This window comes from Balaenoptera musculus, chromosome 4, assembly GCF_009873245.2.
Source record: "Balaenoptera musculus isolate JJ_BM4_2016_0621 chromosome 4, mBalMus1.pri.v3, whole genome shotgun sequence".
Lineage (NCBI taxonomy): Eukaryota > Metazoa > Chordata > Mammalia > Artiodactyla > Balaenopteridae > Balaenoptera > Balaenoptera musculus.
The window spans coordinates 138,104,760-138,128,803 of record NC_045788.1 but is presented as its reverse complement, the minus strand read 5'-3'; the positions used below and the strand labels follow the sequence as shown (position 1 = coordinate 138,128,803).

The following is a 24,044-nucleotide window of genomic DNA, read 5'->3' as shown; positions in this document are numbered from 1 at the left end:
AGTGTGTCCATATATGTGTGAATCTGTTTCTAGGCTCTCTTTTCTTTTCCATTGTTTGTTTTTACCTGCATGAATACTACTTTAGAGCAAGTTGTCGTTAAAAATCACTCTTCTTTAAGAATATCTGGTCTATTTTTGGCCTTTGCATTTTCATACAAATTTTAGAATCAATTTGTCAAGTTCTACAAAAATCTTGTTGCAATTTTGATTGAGTCTACATTGAATCTGTTGATTAGTTTGAAGAGAATTGACATCTTTACAGTATTGTCTTTCAATCCATGAACATGGTATAGCTATCCATTTATTTAGATCTTCTTTCAATAATATTTTGTAGTTTTCTGTGTGAAGGTCCTGCACATCTTATATTATTCCCATATTTTAAGATTTTTTTGATGCTAATGCAAAAACTATCATTTAAAATTTATTTTCTACTGATGCATAGAAATAAAATTGAATTATCTATATTGACCTAACCAGCAAAGTTCCCAAACTTAGTCATTCTGATGACTCATTTCTAAATTCTCTTGGAAGTCCTATGCAAAAAACTATATCATCTGCAAATAGTTAAAGTTTTATCTATTTTTCCCCAATCCCTTGGCATTTTATTTCATTTTCTTGCCTTACATACCATCTAGGACCACCAATACAATTTGTGGCACATGTGGTGATAGTGAGCCTCTTCATCTTTTTCCGAACTTTAAAAAGTTAGATTTCAGAATGTCACCATTAAAGTATGTGGTTTATTGTAGGGTTTGGTAAATGCCCTTTATGATATTGTTAAAGTTCCCTTTTATCTCTAATTTACGAAGAATTTTTATCATGAATTGATACTGAATTTTATCCTCTTTTATTTGAGATCATCATATGATTTTTCTTCTTTATGATGCAAATTGAATAATTCATATTGATTGAAATAACCTTGCAGTCTTAGAATAAACCCAAGTTCATCATTGTACATATGATTCTGTTTTATATACTGTTGATTTGGTTTTCTGGGATTATTTTCAAGTTTTTTGCATCTGCATTTATGTGTGAGATTAGTCTATAATTTTCCTTTCTCATAATGTCCTAGTCACATTTTGATATCAAACTTTCCTCTTTTTCTATTATCTGGACAAGTTTGTGTAAGACTGACATTAATTCCTGTTTAAGTATATGTTGGAATTTGCTGATAAATCAGTCTGGGCTTGGAATGTTCCTTCTTCATTTTTCTGAAGGTTTTAGATGATTCTTTACTAGTTACAGTAGTTCAGATTTTTTGTTTTTTCTTTGGGAGTTTTGGTAAATTATATTTTTCAAGAATTTTATCAATTTCAGCTAAATTTTCACATGTATTGTTAAGAAATTATTTATAATGTGCTCTTATAATTCTCCTAATGTCTGTAGGATCTGTAATAATGGCCCCTTTTTTATTAGCTCCCCCTCCCCCCATGCCTTGCGGCCTGCAGGGTCTTAGTTCCCCACCAGGGATCGAACCCATGCCCCCTGCAGAGGAAGCATGGAGTTTTAACCACTGGGCTGCCAGGGAAGTCCTCCTTTTTTATTGTTGACTTTGGTTATTTCAACCTTCCCTCTTTTCTCCTTATTTGTACTCATCAAGGATTTATAAATAACTAATCTTATCAAAGAACCAGGTTGGGCTTTGTTAGTCTTTTTCCACTGTATGCTCATTATCTATTTTATAAATTTTGTTCTTGGACTTCCCTGGCAGCCCACTGGTTAAGACTCTGCACTTCCAATGCAGGGGGCACAGGTTCTATCCCTGGTCAGGAAACTAAGATCCCACATGCCGTGCGGCCAAAAAAGAAAAAAAAAAAAAAAAATTAAGAAAAATTTTTGTTCATATCTTTTTTGTTTTTTCTCTGGGTTTTTCTAACTTCTTAAGATTAATACCCGTGTTTGTTTCCTGTGAGAGATTAACCACAGAAACAGTAACATTATTGTCTAATCCATTTCATATTTACTCTTCTTTTTTAATTTGCAGAACCAAACCTAGTTAAAGTTAGGATATAAATAATTTCTACAGCCATTTCTTCATGCCATGTCCTAAAATGTGTTCTAATCTGAAGCATTTTATGTGTGTCCTTTAAATTAGTCTTGTGAATCCTCATTGCCGAAATGAATCAATAATAAATATCTGCCTGTAGATGACAAAATATTTCCCTCATTTTGACACATTTCTTGGAATAATCTTACCTGCAGCTTCTTTGTTCCTTTCATGTTGAACCAACTCCTTTACCTGAGTTTTTAAATTTCTTATTCCTAAAATACTTTGACACTTTTTTCCCCTACAGTCTGAACACATTCTAATCCTGTGCGACTCAACTAAAATTTTATTTTTCCCAGGAGCTTTTATTAATGAGTCTCACTTATTATTTTACTAACATTCATTTAATAAAATAGACGCTCAGATATTTCTGGGTTAAGAGATTAAACCTCTACCTCTTTGTATGTGTATTACTGTGTATTTATGTTATGTATTTTGTAAAGTCTATTTTGTAGCCTATTATATGTTTTTATTAATATATTTAAATTCTGTGACATTTTAATATTTATCAGAATATGAATTAAATTTTTTTTCTGATTACAGAAGCAACACATATGTGTTATAGCTCAACTTTCCACAAATGTTTGACTTAAATAGAGGCAATTATCCCGTGATCCCAACCTCTAAACTGAGGTTTATACCTCAGGATGTTTTCTCTGCATTTAGTAACACACATCTGGTAATTTTTAAAACGTATTATGCCTTGAACATTTTCTATGCAGTGAATTTAGATCTCATTCTTCTTAATAATGTGTAGTCTATTATTTAGTCTCTGATTGATAGCATTCAATTTTTTCTCATTTTTTTACGATTACTAAACAGGTGAACATTCTTGCACCTGTCTTTGTCTATTGTGAATATTTCTAAAAGGTGGATTTCTAGGATAGAAATTGCTGAGTCAAAAGATAAATTAACTTTCTGATAAGGTATTAATCTATATGCCTAATAAATGTGAATGAGAGTGCTCTTTCCTCCACATTCTTGCCAGTGTTGCAAAAATCAAAATTTTTTCATTTTTGAAAATATTCAATATGGTTAGGCCCAAAATGCTGTATTTTGATTTTCTTTAATTTCTTCCTTATTTTGATTTTCTTTAATTCTTTGCATAGTTATTGGATAGTCTATATAAATAGTGAAATCTTGTGATAGTGACTTGCCTCATGCATGTTACTTAATTTTTCTAATTTAAAAAATTGTATTGACATATAATTGACATATAACATGTATTAATTTTAGATGTACAACATGATGATTTGATATATGTATGTGTTGTGAAATGATTATCACAGTAAGTCTGATTAACATCCATTACCACACAGTTACACATTCTTTTATCTTGGGATGAGAACTTTTAAGATTTATTCTCTTAGCAACTTTTCAATATACAACATAGTATTGTTAACTATAGTCATCATGCCGTACATTACATTCCGGGGGCTGTAAGGTAAATATCTCATAATTGGGGCTCTGTGCCTTTTGATCCCCTTCACCCATTTTGCCCACCCCTCTCCTGCTACCTCTGGCAATCAACAATCTGTTCTCTGTATCCATGAGTTCATTATTATTATTATTACTGTTATTTCACATATCAGTGAGATCATGCAGTATTTTGTCTTTCTCTGTGTCACTTACTTTACTTAGCGTAATGCCCTCAGGGTCCATCCACGCTGTTGAGAATGGCAGAATTTTATTCCTTTTTATGACCAATATTCCATTTTATATATAAACCACATTTTCTTTATCCATTCATCTGTTGATGGGCACTTAGATTGTTTCCATGTCTTGACTACTGTTAATAATGCTGCAATGAACAGGAGTGTGCAGATATCTTTTTGAGATAGTGATTTTGTTTCCTTGGGATAAGTATCCATAAGTGGAATTGCTGGATCTTATGGTAGTTATATTTTTAATTTTTTGCAGAACCTCCATACTGCTTTCCATAGTGGCTGCACCAGTTTACATTCCCACCCACAGTGCACAATGGTTCCTTTTTCTCCGCATCCTTACCACCACTTGCCATTTCCTTTTCTTGTTTTTGTTTTATTTTTTTTTATTTTTATTTTTTTTATTTTTTTTATTTTTTAAACATCTTTATTGAAGTATAATTGCCTTACAATGGTGTGTTAGCTTCTGCTTTATAAGAAAGTTAATCAGTTATACACATACAATATGTTCCCATATCTCTTCCCTCTTGCATCTCCCTCCCTCCCACCCTCCCCATCCCACCCCTCTAGGTGGTCACAAAGCACCGAGCTGATCTCCCTGTGCTATGCGGCTGCTTCCCACTAGCTATCTATTTTACATTTGGTAGTGTATATATGTCCATGACACTCTCTCACCCTGTCACATCTCACCCCACCCCCTCCCCATATCCTCAAGTCCATTCTCTAGTAGGTCTGTGTCTTTATTCCCGTCTTGCCACTAGGTTCTTCATGGCTTTTTTTTCCCTTAGATTCCGTATATATGTGTTAGCATACTGTATTTGTTTTTCTCTTTCTGACTTACTTCACTCTGTATGACAGACTCTAACTCCATCCACCTCATTACAAATACCTCCATTTCATTTCTTTTTATGGCTGAGTAATATTCCATTGTATATATGTGCCACATCTTCTTTATCCATTCATCTGTCGATGGACATTTAGGTTGCTTCCATGTCCTGGCTATTGTAAATAGAGCTGCAATGAACATTTTGGTACATGACTCTTTTTGAACTATGGTTTTCTCAGGGTATATGCCCAGTAGTGGGATTGCTGGATCGTATGGTAGTTCTATTTGTAGTTTTTTAAGGAACCTCCATACTGTTCTCCATAGTGGCTGTATCAATTTACATTCCCACCAACAGTGCAAGAGAGTTCCCTTTCCTCCACACCCTCTCCAGCATTTATTGTTTCTAGATTTTTTGATGATGGCCATTCTGACCGGTGTGAGATGATATCTCATTGTAGTTTTGATTTGCATTTCTCTAATGATTAATGATGTTGAGCATTCTTTCATGTGTCTGTAGGCCATCTGTATATCTTCTTTGGAGAAATGTCTATTTAGGTCTTCTGCCCATTTTTGGATTGGGTTGTTCGTTTTTTTGTTATTGAGCTGCATGAGCTGCTTGTAAATCTTGGAGATTAATCCTTTATCAGTTGCTTCATTTGCAAATATTTTCTCCCATTCTGATGGTTGTCTTTTGGTCTTGTTTATGGTTTCCTTTGCTGTGCAAAAGCTTTTAAGTTTCATTAGGTCCCATTTGTTTATTTGTGTTCTTATTTCCATTTCTCTGGGAGCTGGGTCAAAAGAATCTTGCTGTGATGTATGTCATAGAGTGTTCTGCCTATGTTTTCCTCTAAGAGTTTGATAGTGTCTGGTCTTACACTTAGGTCTTTAATCCATTTTGAGTTTATTTTTGCGCATGGTGTCAGGGAGTGTTCTAATTTCATACTTTTACATGTATCTGTCCAATTTTCCCAGCACCACTTACTGAAGAGGCTGTCTTTTCTCCACTGTATATGCTTGCCTCCTTTATCAAAGATAAGGTGACCATATGTGCGTGGGTTTATCTCTGGGCTTTCTATCCTGTTCCATTGATCTATATTTCTGTTTTTGTGCCAGTACCAAACTGTCTTGATTACTGTAGCTTTGTAATATAGTCTGAAGTCAGGGAGCCTGATTCCCCCAGCTCCATTTTTCGTTCTCAAGATTGCTTTGGCTATTCGGGGTCTTTTGTGTTTCCATACAAATTGTGAAATTTTTTGTTCTAGTTCTGTGAAAAATGCCAGTGGTAGTTTCATAGGGATTGCATTGAATCTGTAGATTGCTTTGGGTAGTAGAGTCATTTTCACAATGTTGATTCTTCCAATCCAGGAACATGGTATATATTTCCATCTATTTGTATCATCTTTAATTTCTTTCATCAGTGTCTTATAATTTTCTGCATACAGGTCTTTTGTCTCCTTAGGTAGGTTTATTCCTAGATATTTTATTCTTTTGTTGCAATGGTAAACGGGAGTGTTTTCTTAATTTCACTTTCAGATTTTTCATCATTAGTGTATAGAAATGCAAGAGATTTCTGTGCATTAATTTTGTATCCTGCTACTTTACCAAATTCATTGATTAGCTCTAGGAGTTTTCTGGTAGCATCTTTAGGATTCTCTATGTATAGTATCATGTCATCTGCAAACAGTGACAGCTTTACTTCTTCTTTTCCGATTTGGATTCCTTTTATTTCTTTTTCTTCTCTGATTGCTGTGGCTAACACTTCCAAAACTATGTTGAATAACAGTGGTGAGAGTGGGCAACCTTGTCTTGTTCCTGATCTTAGTGGAAATGGTTTCAGTTTTTCACCATTGAGGACAATGTTGGCTGTGGGTTTGTCATATATGGCCTTTATTATGTTGAGGAAAGTTCCCTCTATGCCTACTTTCTGCAGGGCTTTTATCATAAATGGGTGTTGAATTTTGTCAAAAGCTTTCTCTGCATCTATTGAGATGATCATATGGTTTTTCTCCTTCAATTTGTTAATATGGTGTATCACATTGATTGATTTACGTATATTGAAGAATCCTTGCATTCCTGGGATAAACCCCACTTGATCATGGTGTATGATCCTTTTAATGTGCTGTTGGATTCTGTTTGCGAGTATTTTGTTGAGGATTTTTGCATCTATGTTCATCAGTGATATTGGCCTGTAGTTTTCTTTCTTTGTGACATCTTTGTCTGGTTTTGGTATCAGGGTGATGGTGGCCTCGTAGAATGAGTTTGGGAGTGTTCCTCCCTCTGCAATATTTTGGAAGAGTTTGAGAAGGATAGGTGTTAGCTCTTCTCTAAATGTTTGATAGAATTCACCTGTGAAGCCATCTGGTCCTGGGCTTTTTTTTGTTGGAAGGTTTTTAATCACAGTTTCAATTTCAGTGCTTGTGATTGGTCTGTTCATATTTTCTATTTCTTCCTGGTTCAGTCTCGGCAGTTTGTGCATTTCTAAGAATCTGTCCATTTCTTCCAGGTTGTCCATTTTATTGGCGTAGAGTTGCTTGTAGTAATCTCTCATGATCTTTTGTATTTCTGCAGTGTCAGTGGTTACTTCTCCTTTTTCATTTCTAATTCTATTGATTTGAGTCTTCTCCCTGTTTCTCTTGATGAGTCTGGCTAATGGTTTATCAATTTTGTTTATCTTCTCAAAGAACCAGCTTTTAGTTTTATTGATTTTTGCTATTGTTTCCTTCATTTCTTTTTCATTTATTTCTGACCTGATCTTTATGATTTCTTTCCTTCTGCTGGCTTTGGGGTTTTTTTGTTCTTCTTTCTCTAATTGCTTTAGGTGCAAGGTTAGGTTGTTTATTCGAGATGTTTCCTGTTTCTTGAGGTAGGCTTGTATTGCTATAAAGTTCCCTCTTAGCACTGCTTTTGCTGCGTCCCATAGGTTTTGGGTCGTCGTATCTCCATTGTCATTTGTTTCTAGGTATTTTTTGATTTCCCCTTTGATTTCTTCAGTGATCACTTCGTTATTAAGTAGTGTATTGTGTAGCCTCCATGTGTTTGTATTTTTTACACATCTTTTCCTGTAATTGATATCTAGTCTCATAGCGTTGTGGTCGGAAAAGATACTTGATACGATTTCAATTTTCTTAAATTTACCAAGGCTTGATTTGTGACCCAAGATATGATCTATCCTGGAGAATGTTCCATGCGCACTTGAGAAAAATGTGTATTCTGTTGTTTTTGGGTGGAATGTCCTATAAATATCAATTAAGTCCATCTTGTTTAATGTATCATTTAAAGCTTGTGTTTCCTTATTTATTTTCATTTTGGATGATCTGTCCATTGGTGAAAGTGGGGTGTTAAAGTCCCCTACTATGATTGTGTTGCTGTCAATTTCCCCTTTTATTGCTGTTAGTATTTGCCTTATGTATTGAGGTGCTCCTATGTTGGGTGCATAAATATTTACAATTGTTATACCTTCCTCTTGGATCGATCCCTTGATCATTATATAGTGTCCTTCTTTGTCTCTTATAATATTCTTTATTTTAAAGTCTATTTTGTCTGATATGAGAATTGCTACTCCAGCTTTCTTTTGATTTCCATTTGCATGGAATATCTTTTTCCATCCCCTCACTTTCAGTCTGTATGTGTCTCTAGGTCTGAAGTGGGTCTCTTGTAGACAGCATATATATGGGTCTTGTTTTTGTATCCATTCAGCCAGTCTGTGTCTTTTGGTGGGAGCATTTAATCCATTTACATTCAAGGTAATTATCGATATGTATGTTCCTATTCCCATTTTCTTAAATGTTTTGGGTTTGTTATTGTAGGTGTTTTCCTTCTCTTGTGTTTCTTGCCTAGAGAAGTTCCTTTAGCATTTGTTGTAAAGCTGGTTTGGTGGTGCTGAACTCTCTCAGCTTTTGCTTGTCTGTAAAGGTTTTAATTTCTCCATCACATCTGAATGAGATCCTTGCTGGGTAGAGTAATCTTGGTTGTAGGTTTTTCTCCTTCATCACTTTAAGTATATCCTGCCACTCCCTTCTGGCTTGCAGAGTTTCTGCTGAAAGATCAGATGTTAACCTTATGGGGATTCCCTTGTGTGTTATTTGTTGTTTTTCCCTTGCTGCTTTTAATATGTTTTCTTTATATTTAATTTTTGACAGTTTGATTAATATGTGTCTTGGCGTGTTTCTCCTTGGGTTTATCCTGTATGGGACTCTCTGTGCTTCCTGGACTTGATTAACTATTTCCTTTCCCATATTAGGGAAGTTTTCAACTATAATCTCTTCAAATATTTTCTCAGTCCCTTTCTTTTTCTCTTCTTCTTCTGGGACCCCTATAATTCGAATGTTGGTGCGTTTAATGTTGTCCCAGAGGTCTCTGAGACTGTCCTCAGTTCTTTTCATTCTTTTTTCTTTATCCTGCTCTGCAGTAGTTATTTCCACCATTTTATCTTCCAGGTCACTTATCCTTTCTTCTGCCTCAGTTATTCTGCTATTGATCCCATCTAGAGTATTTTTAATTTCATTTATTGTGTTTTTCATCGTTGCTTGGTTCCTCTTTAGTTCTTCTACGTCCTTGTTAAATGTTTCTTGCATTTTGTCTATTCTATTTCCCAGATTTTGGATCATCCTTACTATCATTATTCTGAATTCTTTTTCAGGTAGACTACCTATTTCCTCTTCATTTGTTAGGTCTGGTGTGTTTTGACCCTGCTCCTTCATCTGCTGTGTGTTTTTCTGTCGTCTCATTTTGCTTATCTTACTGTGTTTGGGGTCTCCTTTTCACAGGCTGCAGGTTCGTAGTTCCCGTTGTTTTTGGTATCTGTCCCCAGTGGCTAAGGTTGGTTCAGTGGGTTGTGTAGGCTTCCTGGTGGAGGGGACTATTGCCTGTGTTCTGGTGGATGAGGTTGAATCTTGTCTTTCTGGTGGGCACGTCCACGTCTGGTGGTGTGTTTTGGGGTGTCTGTGGCCTTATGATTTTAGGGAGCCTCCCTGCTAATGGATGGGGCTGTGTTCCTGTCTTGCTAGTTGTTTGGCATAGGGTGTCCAGCCCTGTAGCTTGCTGGTCGTTGAGTGAAGCTGGGTCTTGATGTTGAGATGGAGATCTCTGAGAGATTTTTGCCGTTTGGTATTACGTGGAGCTGGTAGGTCTCTTGTGGACCAGTGTCCTGAAGTTGGCTCTCCCACCTCAGAGGCACAGCCCTGATGCCTGGCTGGAGCACCAAGAGCCTTTCATCCACACAGCTCAGAATATAAGGGAGAAAAAAATAGAAAGAAAAAAAGAGGATAAAATAAAATAAAATAAAGCTATTATAATAAAAAATAAGAAAAAAAATTATTAAGAGTAAATGTGTTCAGAAAAAAATTTTTTTTAATTTTTAAAAATAGATTTATTAATTTTTTTATAGTAAAAAATAAGAAAAAATTTTTAAGAAAAAAATTTATTAAGAAAAAAAGTTTTAATTTTTTAAAATAAAAAATATGAAAAAACTTATTAAAAATTTTTTTAATTTCTAAAAATAGAAAATACGGAAAAAATTATTAAAAAAGCATATATTAGGAAAAAAAAATTTTTTAAGTAAAAAAAAAAAAAAAAAAAAAAATGGACGGACCTAACCCTAGGACTGATGGTGTAAGCAAAGCTATACAGACAAAATCTCACCCAGAAGCATACACATATACACTCACAAAAAAAGGAAAAGGGGAAATTAATATATCCTGCTCCTAAAGTCCACCTTTTGAATTTGGGATGATTCGTTGTCTATTCAGGTATTCAACAGATGCAGGCACATCAAGTTGTTTGTGGAGCTTTAATCCGCTGCTTCTGAGGCTGCTGGGGGAGATTTCCCTTTCTCTTCTTTGTTCGTACAGCTCCCAGCGTTCAGCTTTGGATTTGGACCCGCCTCTGCATGTACGTCGCCTGAGGGCGTCCGTTCCCCGCCCAGACAGAACGGGGTTAAAGGAGCAGCTGCTTCGGGGGCTCTGGCTCACTCAGGCCGGGGGAGGGAGCGGTACGGAGGAGGCGGGGCGAGCCTGCGGCGTCAGAGGCGTTGTGACGTTGCAGCAGCCTGAGGCGCGCTGTGTGTTCTCCCGGGGAAGTTGTCCCCGGATCACGGGAGCCTGGCAGTGGCGAGCTGCACCAGCTCCCGGGAGGGGCAGTGTGGAGAGTGACCTGTGCTCGCACACAGGCTTCTTGGTGGCGGCAGCAGCAGCCTTAGCGTTTCCTACCAGTCTCTGGGGTCCGCGCTGATGGCCGCGGCTCGCGCCCGTCTCTGGGGTCCGCGCTGTTAGCCGCGGCTCGTGCCCGCCTCTGGAGTTCGTCTAGGCGGCGCTCTGAATCCCCTCTCCTTGCGCGCTTTTGGGAGGTCTGACGTCTTCTGCCAGCGTTCAGTGGGTGTTCTGTAGGAGCAGTTCCACGTGTAGATGTATTTCTACTGTATCTGTGGGAAGGAAGGTGATCTCCGCGTCTTACTCTTCCGCCATCTTGCCCCCTTCCTTGTTTTTGTTTTAGATAACAGCAATTCTAACAGGTGTGAGGTGACATCTCATCATGGTTTTGATTTGCATTTCCCTAACGATTGGTGATGTTGAGCACTTTTCAGAGCTCTTTTACATCCCATTGGTTGGGATGGCCAACAGGCACTCTTATCCATGCACCAGCTATTTGTTTATGTAATGTTTTTTAGGTCAGTACATCTCATCTAACAGTACACTTTCCAGTTGGCTTTCCAGTTTCTCATTTATACATAAACTAAATTATATTGTTAAGCTGATCAAATTGAATTGCTCTGTTCCAGTGTTTCCCAACTGGGGTGATTTTGCCTCTACCCTCAGGGACATTTGGCAATGTCTGAAGACAGTTTTGGTTGTCATAACCGAGGGTATGGAAGATGCTACTCGTATCTAGTGGGCAGAGGCCAGGGATACTAACAAACATCCTAACAGTGCACAGGACAGCTCCCACAGCAAAAAGTTACCCAGCCCCCAAATGTCAGTAGCCCACAGGTTGAGAAGCCCTGCAGTCTGCTCTGAATAACATTTTAGTGCTCTCATGATTTGTTCTTCTGTGAGTATACCACACTACCTCTACGCTAAGGCACATACTGGTTTCCAAAAGTTGGGATGTGTCTGCAGTTGATGGATAAGCAAGTGTTATGGCTAATTTTGTTTGGTTGAATTTTTTTTTTCTTTCCGAGTGATACATTCAATCATGGTGTATTTTACATCTTCTCATCCACAGTCTTATGTTGATGAAATGTGATTATGACTCTGTCTTAGTCTTTCTCTTATTTATACATATGCACCAGTCTAATTTCACTGTAGGACTAGAAGTCCTATGTAGCGTGACAGTGTAATTGCCATAGTTACAGGCATTAAAAATCAGTGTCTAGCCTTGTACCTATAATCATTCTGCTCTGTGCCTGCTTTAAGGTAAAAAACAATATTCAATGTCTAAAACAATTTTATATTTAATTTTATGTTAAAATAGTTCCTCTTGGATTTAGTAAATAGACAATATTGATAGAATGTTCAAATTTAGTGCAGAATGATTGATTTCTCCATTTGGGAGGTTCTGAATCATTCCTGTTTCTACTGATTTTTCCCTTTCACTTATATCGATTACTTTTAAAATTCGGGAAAACGATTGGAAATTCAAATGATTTCCATGTTAGAGAAACATTTTAGGTTGCTAGATTTTTTGCCTTAAACCTAGTTTCTTACATTTACAAGCACTCTGGCTAATTCAAGGAACTGTGCATCTACTGAGTCTTGGGAAAAGGTAACAAGACAAATATCTCATTTTCAGTATAAATTCTCTCCTTTCAGATCTTGTTTTGTTAACGGCGATGATCACCTAACCTAAAACCTAGTCAGATGACAACAGCACAGTTTGGTGGAGAGAGCTTTCATTTCTGGCTCTTATCAGAGAAAATCTGTATGTGTTCAGAGGGAAATGGATTTTAACGTGTACTGTCGATTCTTTTTTGCATTTATAAGTGAGAAAAAAATTAGATAGTTAAAGGGTGGCAGTTTTGAGTTATTAAGAGTGATCTGGATTAGCCTCAACTTCCCTGGGTCAGTACAAGGTAGCCACTGATATTTCACATCTGGTTTTGGTTTGCAGTAACTAACAAAGAAGCCCAAGGTATGTGTAGCCCCATTGTTAGGGGTCTCCGGGCTCTTTTAAACACAAAGAGCTTCCCACTCCAAAGGTCCTGAAATACTTTTAACTCCAATTTACAGATTAGGCCAAACCTCTTAGGTTAAGGGTCATTTAAGGCAGTCGAACAATTTCTTTGTGAACTTCCCAGTTTTCTGGCTGTTAAAGAAAATAATAAAAGAAAAAGAGCTCCCCAGTGCAAGAATTCCATAAAACAGAGAGAGGCGTGTGAGACACATTAATGGTTTCCATTCCTGATGAAAAGCTCGAGACAGCTTTAAGTGATATGGAATCAAATATCTCAAATCCTAGCTCAGTCTGGGAGGTGAGGCTTGGGTGCTTCAGCTGCCTGAGGAGAGGAACAGCAATGCCTCATCTACAAGAATTCAACGTGAGGGGTTAAAAGCAAGATAACTGACCTTCTTTAATTAAACCTCAGATGTTCAGGGAGAATTCCACTCAGGACTGCGCTTTTCCTCGTCCTCTTTTGGGGCATGCGCACGCGGCACTGTGGTTCTTGGAGACACAGACCTACTGTGTGTCCCTTTGCTCGTAGTAAAGCTCTCGTCCCAGACCCACCATTGCCGTCTTCCAGGTGGCTCTCATTATAGTCAAAAATTGACCGACGGCAGCCCCCAAGGAGTCCTGGAAGGCTTCGAGACGGCCATGGGGACAGAGCCCCTGATTTCTAGGAGCTAATGTTTCAGGGAAAATAATAACAACACCTTCTAAACACTAGGGCTTTTCTTCTTAGTAACTCGGGGTAATGAATCCTCTCCCTCTGCTTCTCATTTCCCACCCCCTTTTCTGTGAAGTCACAGAGGGGGAAATTAAAGTTTTCCCGTGTCTCCTTGGGAGAGTCATCTGGGGTCGATGGGCAGAGATGTTTCTAACAAATGGCAATGGGGCACCAGCCGTATGAAGCCTGGGGAGCTGCTGGCATTGGGTGTGGACCCAGGGTGAAGGCCAGGGGCAGAGCAGCAGGGATTCCGTCTCCATGGGGTCCAGTGACCCTGAGGCACGTTTACATTTAATGAGCAGAGAGAGGAAGAAGGTAGAAGAGGGGAGGAAAGAGCTGTATGTTCACAATGTTTGTCCTTTCTCTTGGGTTACGATGCTGTTGTGATTTTGGCATCTTTTTCTCTCCAACTAATATACAGGGTTTTTTGTTCGTTTTTTTGAGGACTGTGTCTCTTCTTTCCTGCATCTCCAGTGGCCGCCGCAATGCCGAGCGTATCATGGGTGCCAATAAAGGTTTCATGAATGGATGAATAAGCACATAGCAAAAATATTTTCTGCTGTAACAACGCTGCAAAAGATAAAGGGTCTTCTGACGGCATCTCATTCCTTATGCCTGCTAACACATCACTCCAAAACTTAGTGGCTTCAAATCACAATGATCGTTTGATTACTCCTCGTGGTTCCAGGGCTTGACAGGGCTGAGAGAGGCGGTTTTCGCTCAGGGTCTCTCGGGTGGTTGCAGTCAAGTGGCAGTTGGAGCTGGAGTCACCTTGAAGGTTGCCTCACACTGCTGGATGTTGGTGTGGGCTGCTGGCCTGACTGATGACCGACAAATGGCCTCTCCGTGTGCCTTGGACTTCCTCTCAGTATGGTGGTTGAGGTGTAGGGGTTGCTGTTCCCCAGAAAACCAGGTGGAAGCTGTGTCATCTTTACAGGTAGCCTTGGAAGTCACGTAGCTGGACTTAACGCTATAGTCACAAGCCCACCGGCTTGGATGGGAGCAATGTCAATGTCACCTTGTAAGATGGGATTGTGTGACAGGACATCTTATTGAACTGTCTTGGGAAACATAATTGTCATGGGTGATACAACAAGTGCCTAGAAATGCAATGAATCTGTCATTCAGTGCATGTGAAGCCAACCCGGTTGCTGAAATAGTTTAGCTGGAAATAATTTTCGTCAGAGTTGCTTTGAAAAATGGCAAGGACTATGGAGCGTACAAATGGGAGCCATTATTTCATTTTGCAGGTCGGGTGAATCTGCTGTAAATACAGTGTGGTGCAGGCAAAATAGGGGGCATGTACTCACTCACTCGTTCAGTCTTTTTTTGCCTGCTCGTTCATTCAGTATTTATTTATTTATGATTGAATATCTACTCACTGCCAGGTATTTAGGTCAGTTACTGAGATGGAAATCCCGTAATTTATAGAGTTGGAAGATCTCTTAGAGACCCTTTGCCTTCTTCACTTCCCAGCACCTTGATCTGGGGCAATGGCTCAGGAAAGGCACCTCCAAAGTTCTTACCCAGGGACCCTTGACCGAAGTTTGACTTTTGGTCCCTCCTGGGCTGCCCATTGGCACAGCCCATGCTGCCCTTCCCAGGGCTCCTGGCTCTGTAGACATCTTCATTCATTCATTCGTTCATTCATTCATTCGTTGATTCAGCAAAGGCTTGCTGAGCCCCAGCGCTGTGACAGAGCCCTGGGGCCCCCTGGGGGCTGCTGCTCTCAGTCTTTGGGGTGCCGGAGGGTGGCACAGAGCAGCATGCTCAGTGTGTGCTAGTTCCTCCTTTGGACAAGCCTGCAGAGTTACTCATTGATGTGCACATGGAAAATTGGGACAGGTGCATTAGATGCCTCCTTTAAGTCACTAAGGAGGCCGAGGATGAGGCCAGGCTGAGGCCCCTCCGCCCTAAGCCTAGGCCCTTGGGATCGGGGTGCCACGCTGGGCTCGTGCTCCCTGAGGGATGTCCCCAGGCTCCCCCGCCAGCGTGTGCAGGTCTGTTTCACCTGCGGACGTAGGCGGTAGCCCTGCGCTCACATCCTCAGTTCCCACCTGAGACAGCTTATCGTTGGCAGTTAGGATTGTGGGTGCTGGCTGAGCTCTCCTCAGCTGCTGACGTCCTGTATCTGGAGCTGGGTCAGTGTGAAGCTGGATGAGGGGTTCCCTGCTCTTACAGTTTTCAACGCCTCACCCCACTACTCTGCGCCATTTACGTGCCCAAGTCAAAGTTGTCGTTCCCTTTAAAAATCACAGACGGACAGATGAAATACTGCCTTAACTATCCTTCTGTAGAACACACCGCATGTGAACCTCTGCTCCACTGGCAGACCGAGAGGAAAATCCATCGTCAACTGCAGTTACTGGGGCCTCTTCAGATGTCTGTGGGAACCATCCCCACGCAGCCCCCCTCTGGGCAGCCCGGAGCCCAAACAACCCTCATCTACTGCCCTCACTCTTCCCTGGTATAGGAACCAAAGTGGAAGAAAAACAAGGAAATTCTACAGATATGTTTAACTACAAGTGAAGACAAAAAGAGGAAAGTTGCAAAATCAGTTAACTTTTTTGGTTTTGTAAATATTTCCAAGACACTGCATTTTGCTTTAAGTGTGTTTTTGATGACCTGAAAGTCAGTGTAATTGCATAATAGGGTTATTTTCAAGAAAACTCTCGTATTTAGTTTTAAAGCTTATTTTATTTCAACTATATTTATATATACCTTCATATTGTATATCATTTTGGTAAGTGTTGTATTATAAGCATATCCCAAGAGACTACAGTTTCTTTTTTTAAATGAAGGGACCACAAAGTGTCTCTCACATGTTACAGTATAATCCATATCCCTCCTACAGGTCTCATGTCTGGAAAGGGTATACTCATATCTGAGTTCAGGCAAAGTGCTTAACCCTGAAACCAGAAAATAAATGCCCTCAAAACTTATCATATACTTGATGAAACTTGCACTGGGAACATATTGAGCCCTTTAGAATTATTGTGAAATAGAATAATTTTCAGGGTTTGAAATTATTAATAGTGATGTAGAACAATTTTACAATTTCCATAGTCAAATCTCACCCAGAATGATGCCGTTAGTCCTATGTGCAGATCTTTTTTTTTTTTTTGGCCGTGTCGGTGGGACTTGTGGGATCTTAGCTCCCCGATGGGGAGTAGAACCCGTGCCCTCGGAGTGAAAGCGTGGAGTCCTAACCACTGGACCTATGGGGAATTCCGTCTTATGTGCAGATGCATATAATTTATATTTCCTTATGCTCCATAATAATGAAAAATTTAAAATTTTCAAAAATGTTCTACATTTTGAATGTTGGACTTTGATTTTAGTGGATAAATGAGACAACTTTGTAGGATAATAATATCAATTCAAGAAACGTAGAGGCAAGAATTATGCATACTCATCTCCCCTCTAAGGACCTTTTAGAGGGACATTTAGCGCCCTCTAGTGACAACAATCAAGCAGTTCAAAAAGAAATTCCCTGCAAAGCTTACTTCTGGTTTCCAGCTAGCAAATAAACAAAGTACTTTAGTTTTTTGGTCAATAGGTGGTTGCTTCCTGAAATTCTTGAGGCAGGATTATTTTTGTAGCTGTAATAAAGGATAAATAGTATCCTCTGGGCAAACCGCCGCTTCTCTTCTGGCCCTTCATTGACAATACATTCAGAAAGAACACTTCCACTTGTCCCCGGAGACTGCAACTTTTCCCAAATTATGTGCTGAGATTTGTATTGGGATCAGATGCAACCTATGAATTAACCTACATCATAGTTTCGAGTCAATTCAGTGTATTTAAATAGAAGTAAACAAATTTTCTTTCCATGAAGGTGAACTGGAAAAAAACTGGCCTGTACTCTGTACCTCCAAGAGGGAACAGTTCTGTACCTCACTTTGCAGAGGGAGAGGATACAATATAGAGAGGGGGCATGTAGAGGGGATGCGATGCAGAGAAAGAGCACAGTGCAGAGAGGGTACAATGCAGGGAGAATACAGCCTAGCGGGGTTGCCATAGTGAGACACACCCTGTTTCACATACCTGCCTTCAAGGTGTAGGCCTAGGACTAAGTTAAGTCTGCAGGTTGCCTGATTACACTCATGCAAATCTAAATGCATTATTTATGGCACAGCACTTTGTTCCTTGGCTTCCTTTCTGAATTCAATTGCGATAGAAATATATCAGCAAAAACATAAACAAATTAAGTGATGTGGAAAGAAAGGCCATCTCAGTCTGAAACTAAAACGCCTTTATAAACAGGCGGAGCAATTGTGGAATGCAGGCTTCTCTGTAAATTTCCATTAATTGCGTGACATTATGGTGCGATTTGAATGCTGTTTCTTTGAGAAATAGTATATAATTTCTTTAAGAAATAATTTACAAAATCATTACAGATCAAGACAAAAATAAATGCTGATGTCCAGTATCTTATAAGTGAGACTGACACACTTTAAAAAAAAAACATTTAAAAATCTAACTAGTGATCAAAATCTAACTTAATTTCAGTAGCTCCAGATAACTTCTTGGGGTGGCCAGGGGTGATGGCTGAGGTTAGTCACTGGGACACAGAACCCTAGATCTGAGTAGCGGGCAGAGGAGCAGGACGGCCTTTAGGCAGAGGGCCATGTGCCTTTGTGTGCCTTCCAGTTATGTGACATGGGTTCTAGACTGTCCTGTGGTGAGCCAGTGGCAACCTGATGACTATAACATTTATACTAATTTATGCCCCAGTTAGATGGATGAAGACCTTGAAATGCATTTAATGGTTCACAAATTATATATATAGAAACATGATCTTTGAAAAAGGAAATTGAAATGTTCCTTTATACTAAATTAGTGTGTCAAAATAAGTACTCTTGTTTCTTTTGTTTCTGCTTTTTAATTAAAAAAAAATTTTTTTTTTTAAGCCACCAGTATTAAGTTGACATACTTAGGGTTCCTGTTATGGGTTTTAATACTCCTGCATTTTTAGAACCATTGGGTAAGAGACAAAGTTGGCAAAATGTGAGGATATAGGTGATGCTTATGAAATCGTGTGCACTGAAATCATTGCTCCATCTGAGCCTATAGAACTGAACTTGACACATGCTTCCAAATTAAGCAACTTGGTGTTGAGAAGTTGAGGATTTAGTGTGTGATAACAATTTCCTTGGTTTAGATTAGTTCAAATCCACCAAGACGCTGAAGAATATATTAACCACTTAGAGAAAGTGTTGAAACAATAGTTATTTAAATTGTAATTGGATTATTTCTTCATGAGCGGCTGGAGGGTACGCCACACACACACACAGAGTCTTACCCAATGGAGTGAAACTGTCCTCACGAAGTCTGCTTTGAATAGAAAAATGATCCTTAACCAGTGTAAGATGGGTGACCTTGGGGGCTAAGAGTGCCTTATACTCTCTGTGTTCTCAGGCAAATCCTCCAATTGATAGAGACGGAAAAGTTCCACTGAGTGATGTAGTTTTCCATTGTGGGGACAGCTCCAGATGCTTGATCCTTATCTACAATCTCAGGCATGTCCCTGCCAAAAATCCTTGGGACATCCTTCTTGCCGGGCTCTCTTGAATAATCCAAACATTACACATTTTAAGATTCATGTATCATCCTAGGGACAATAAATATACAGCACTTTTATCCTATTGTTTTGCCCATAAAGAGTCTGCGGTTCATGGATTGGTCCCACGCTCTGCAGTTTTATGTGTGCGGAATTTGAGTTGCCGAACAGAGACTTCCTGAATGCTGAGACACCCAGGGACTGGGTGTCTGGAACACCCAGAGTCCTGTCATCCTTGTTTCCTAGTGCCCACCAGAGCGCTGAGTGGGCATGGAAAAGGCACTCATTGACTGGAGGGAATAATGCTGGGGAGATGACCATTACAAAGCACATGAGTGTCTGCAGGGTTTCCTTAATGAAATTAATCAAAAAGAGCTACTCTGTTCTTGTAGATGTTTATAAAAGAATGTGCATTATGGTACACACACATATAGAGTTTGACAAATAGGTATCGTGTGCTGCATGTTATACAGATATTTAGAAAAAAAATAGAACATTGCATGTTGCTTATATAACTTTTTCATTACAATGTAACATGTTTATTGTAACTTTTTTAAAGAAAGACATCTATGAAAAACTTTTATTCAACACTATATTATAAAAAATTTAGAACTCAAAGGAGTGCAGATAATACAATGAACACTCATGTAAGTTATGATTGAGATTTGACAATTATACAATTTTGTCATATTTGCATTATGTCATTTTTCATGAATTCTTTCAAATAAATTACACAAATTATTACCTTTTCATCTTCAATACTTTGGAACACAGCTCTAAGTAGTAAGGACGTTTTCCTACAAAGTATTCTTAAAGCTGTAAATAGTTAACAATAAATCTATAATATGATGTAACAATCATTATATATTCAGATTTCTCTAGCACCCCTGGAAAAGCCTTTGACTTCTAATTTGTTCATATCAGTATCTAATTGTAGACCATCATTTGCATTTGGGCTTTGGGTTTCTTAAGTTCCATTGAATCTAGAACTCTCCTCCCCTCTTCCCCACTTTTTTTTTATAATATTGGCTTACTGAACATATGAAGCAATATGTTCTACATATTTTGTAGAATAGGTGAGTAAATTTTATTCTATTTTACTATTTCTTTATTTTTATTGAAGTTATTATAACTGTTTTGAAAATATAGATGAACCAAGGGGGAAAGGGGGAAAAAACAAAAAAGAAAAGATTCTCTACTATTAGTATTGTAGTATGTAGCTGACTAATATTTCTACTTTGCCTTTTTATTTTTAACAAAATGAGTCTGTGATATAATTCTCCTTTATAACCTCATTTTTAACTTAACAGACATTGTACCATAATTTTCCATATCACTAAGTATTCATCTACTACATCATTTTCCTGCAGTATTTTCAATGATGATAAGTATGTCATTGTATGGATGTTGAATACAGGGATCAATCAGTCAATCATGAGTGAATCTTCTGTTGTGTCTCCAATTAAGATTCTGGCTCATTATCTCTTTGCTACGCTCATACATGATTTTTAGAACTATGTTGCCTTCACCCAGAAGTGTTCTCAGCCCTTGACCTTCCTCTGTAGATCCCACGCAGAGAAGTTAGTAGGAGAAGAAGGATGAGTATTTGTTGACTTCAGAAAATGGGAAGTTGTGGTTTTAGGATAAATAAATGGCAGTGCTCCTTTTATAGTTACCGTAATGGTAGAGTCTATGTTACACTCTTCCCTTTTTCATTTGGGGTAAGATATGAACAGGCTTTTGAAGGGCTATGGTAAATTCATGGGTAATGGGTCCATGATGGATAAGTACAGAATGGAAATGTGCAGTTTATTCACACATATGCTGGAGGTGCCACACTGTTCCAGCATGGTGTTTACTGAGTCCCAAGGAGGGTGGAAAAGGACCCTGTCTTGACAGATTCATGGCAGGGTGACCCAGGTGGAGGTTACCTGCAGTTGCCCCAAAATGGGTCTGTATAGTGACCTGAGGGTGGTTTCCCCCAAGGAGGGGTGGTGTCTCGTTGGAAGGGCAGTCCGGTCCTTAGGCCGCTGAGTGATCTGGTGCTGAGGCCGTTTAATGGCAGAGGCTTGGTTGTGGGTGACGGGAGCATAGAGTGATACCTATATCTTCAGATGATTTCCCCCAGAATGAGGTTTGGGAAATGATTTCTGTATTACTAAATATATTCTAATTAATAGATATGCCTTATGCTGTCAATAGCCAATTGAAGTTTGTTTGTTTTTTTTAGAACTTTGCATTAAATAGTCAGAGAATGCTGAAGTGGGATGCTATTATGCCATTCTAGACATCAGGAATAACTCTCTTGGAAGATGATAGACATCAGTCAGCATTTGTCATTACAAATGAGGACGATTTGCCTTTTTAATTTTGTAACTGGGTTTACAACTCATTATCTCAAAACTGGATTTTTATTACATCACTTTGTGTTATATGCATTTTCAGAATTAGACACAATGAAACTTATGGATAGAATCTTCAGGGAATAAGTCAAAGAGTAGCATAGAGTTTTCTGTTTGTAAGTTCCAAGCAAGTACATTAGTCTAACAAAATTTTATTAAAGAATAAAATATGTGTGTATATACATATATATGCGTTAGACATAAGTAAGAGAGACAGAGAGAGAGAGACAGAGAGGGAGAGAGAGAGAGAGAGAGATAGCAAAGCAAATGATGTAAATTACCAAAGTTGGAGGAACTGGTGAAGGATATTAGGAGTTCTTTGTATTATCTTGTAACTTTTCTATAAGTTTCATTCTTTCTGTTTTCTTTTTTATTTTATTGAAGTATAGTTGACTTACAATGTTGTGTTAATTTCTGCTGTATAGCAAAGTGACTCAGTTATACATATATATATATTATTTTTCATATTTTTTTCCATTATGGTTTATCACAGGATATTGAATATAGTTCCCTGTGCTATACAGTAGGACTTTGTTGTTTATCAGTCCTATATATAATAGTTTGCGTCTGCTAATCCCAAACTCCCAATCCTTCCCTCTCCCACACCCCTCCCCCTTGGCAACCACAAGTCTGTTCTCTATGTCTGTGAGTCTGTTTCTGTTTCGTAGATATGTTCATTTGTATCGTATTTTATTTTGTTTTATTGCTTTCTTTTTTTTTTAATTAAAATGAGCTTTTAAAAAAAATTTTTATTGGTGTGTCATTTTATATTCCACATATAAGTGATATCATATGGTATTTGAAGTTTGATGTTATTTCTAAATAAAGAGTTAAAAAAATGTTACTGTTCACTGATTTGAATTAAACAAGAACCAAGGAGTTCAGGGCAGACCCTCAACGAAGAATTCGATCTCCATAAAATTGTTGATGCTTTCCTGCTGTAGAGGACAAGGGCTGTGTCAGAAACCAGGCGGCAGTGGTGAGATGGGACCGCACAGAATTTTCTTCCATGGCTATTTTTTTTAGCAAGGGGTCACCCTACTTAAGGCTGCTCTTTGGGAAATTCATAATAGAACACTGCTTATTAGGGTACTACAGTTCACATTTGAAATTGATGCTTCTTAGGAGAGTAAAAAACAAGGAATCTCAGTGGAGCTGAAAGCGCGTTTTTCCCAGCACTCCTGAATCCTAGTGGAAGCTGCCCAGATAAAACAACTCAGTACTTTGAAATTTTAGGGGAAACACAATTTGAATCAGCCTGCCATCTCATTTATTGTTTGGAGATGAAAAGAGCGGAAATCAACATCCCCTCAAAATGTAGATGCTGAGAATTTGTCAGGTTCTGATTTTTACATGAGATTTCTTATAGTTTCTCTTTCTTTCGTTTTCCTTTTTCCCCCTCTGTTTGTTTCTTTCTCTTTCTTTATTTCCTTTCCTCTTTTCTTTCTTTCTTTCTCTCTTTCTTTCCTCTCTCCCTCCACCTCTCTCTCTCTTTCTTTTCTCCTCCTCTCCTTCCTCCCCTTCCTTCTTCTCATCACAAGGGGAAATCTTGGGATCAGTGAAAGATATAGAAACTTGGGCTCATTTCTAGAGCTCTGATGTAGACAGGCCTAAGTCTGAGTGAAATCAATTCACTGACTGTCTGCCTCTGAAACCAAGAGCTGCTGGATGACTCAGGGTTTGGTCTATTGTGTTCTGCGGGTCCGCTATGGAGACCACACCTCTTTACTGGCCCAACTTTCGCGTAGCTAGATTCAAAGCAAAATGTTGTTTCTTCCAGAGAACAAGTAATTTCCTGAAAATGAGTAATTAAAAGGCCTGAAATCCTCTAAGGAATGTTCAGGCCTACATTAGCTGTATTTCCTCTGAGTGGAAAACAGACGTGTGGCCCTGAACTTACAGCTCAGATTTTAAAACACTTAATGAGGACGTGGCATCTCTGTGTAGCCAAGAGTTCTATTGGGGTCTGTTGTCTGCAACCTGGACGTTTGTCAGAGGGGGCCAGCTTGCTGCCATTATAAAGCATTCGTAGTCATTTAAGTGCTTTGGATTTTAAATAAATATTTGAAAACGAGGATTTGACAGGTTTATTTTCCTCTTTATTTCTCTTAGCTACTTTCATTCTAGAGTCTTTGCATTTTCAACTACTTTATCGTGGAGCCGATGGCAATTACTTATGTTTGGAAGGAGAAAATGAAACTGTTCTGGAACATTCACTTGAGATGCTGAACCAGTGGAGGTTGTTAAAAATCATCAGGTGAATGGCTATTATTAAACGCCGTCGCCTATTAACATAAAATAAGTGCTACCTGCAAAGTTTCCTTTGAAGAGAATGGAGCAGGGAGTGGGTAGGGGCCTTAGGCCCCGTGACCCAGGCGTGTGGCAGATCCGGGGAGACGGAGGCCCAGAAGTCCTATCCACACCCAGGGACCCTGAGGAGCTCGCCGCCCACGTGAAGCCACTCGGAGTCCCGCCACATCTGCATCCTGCCCGGGGCGGCGTGTCACACGGCGGCATACTGGGTCACACCTGCTGTGGTCATCCCAGGCCCAGGCAATGATGTCTTTTTTTTTTAATTGAAAAAAAAAAAAATCTCCTGGCTGCATATCATCAAGAAAAACAACATTGTTTTCAGGGTCTCTTATCTCTCCACTCCCAAATATC

The 24,044-nt window shown here is 38.9% G+C and overlaps 1 protein-coding gene across 4 annotated transcripts in view; it reads left to right on the top strand.

Annotated features, from left to right (window-relative positions):
* The window catches only part of ERG (ETS transcription factor ERG), a 285,554-nt gene that overhangs the window by 150,759 nt on the left and 110,751 nt on the right, over positions 1–24,044 (top strand). The gene's annotated exons all lie outside the window — the stretch shown is intronic.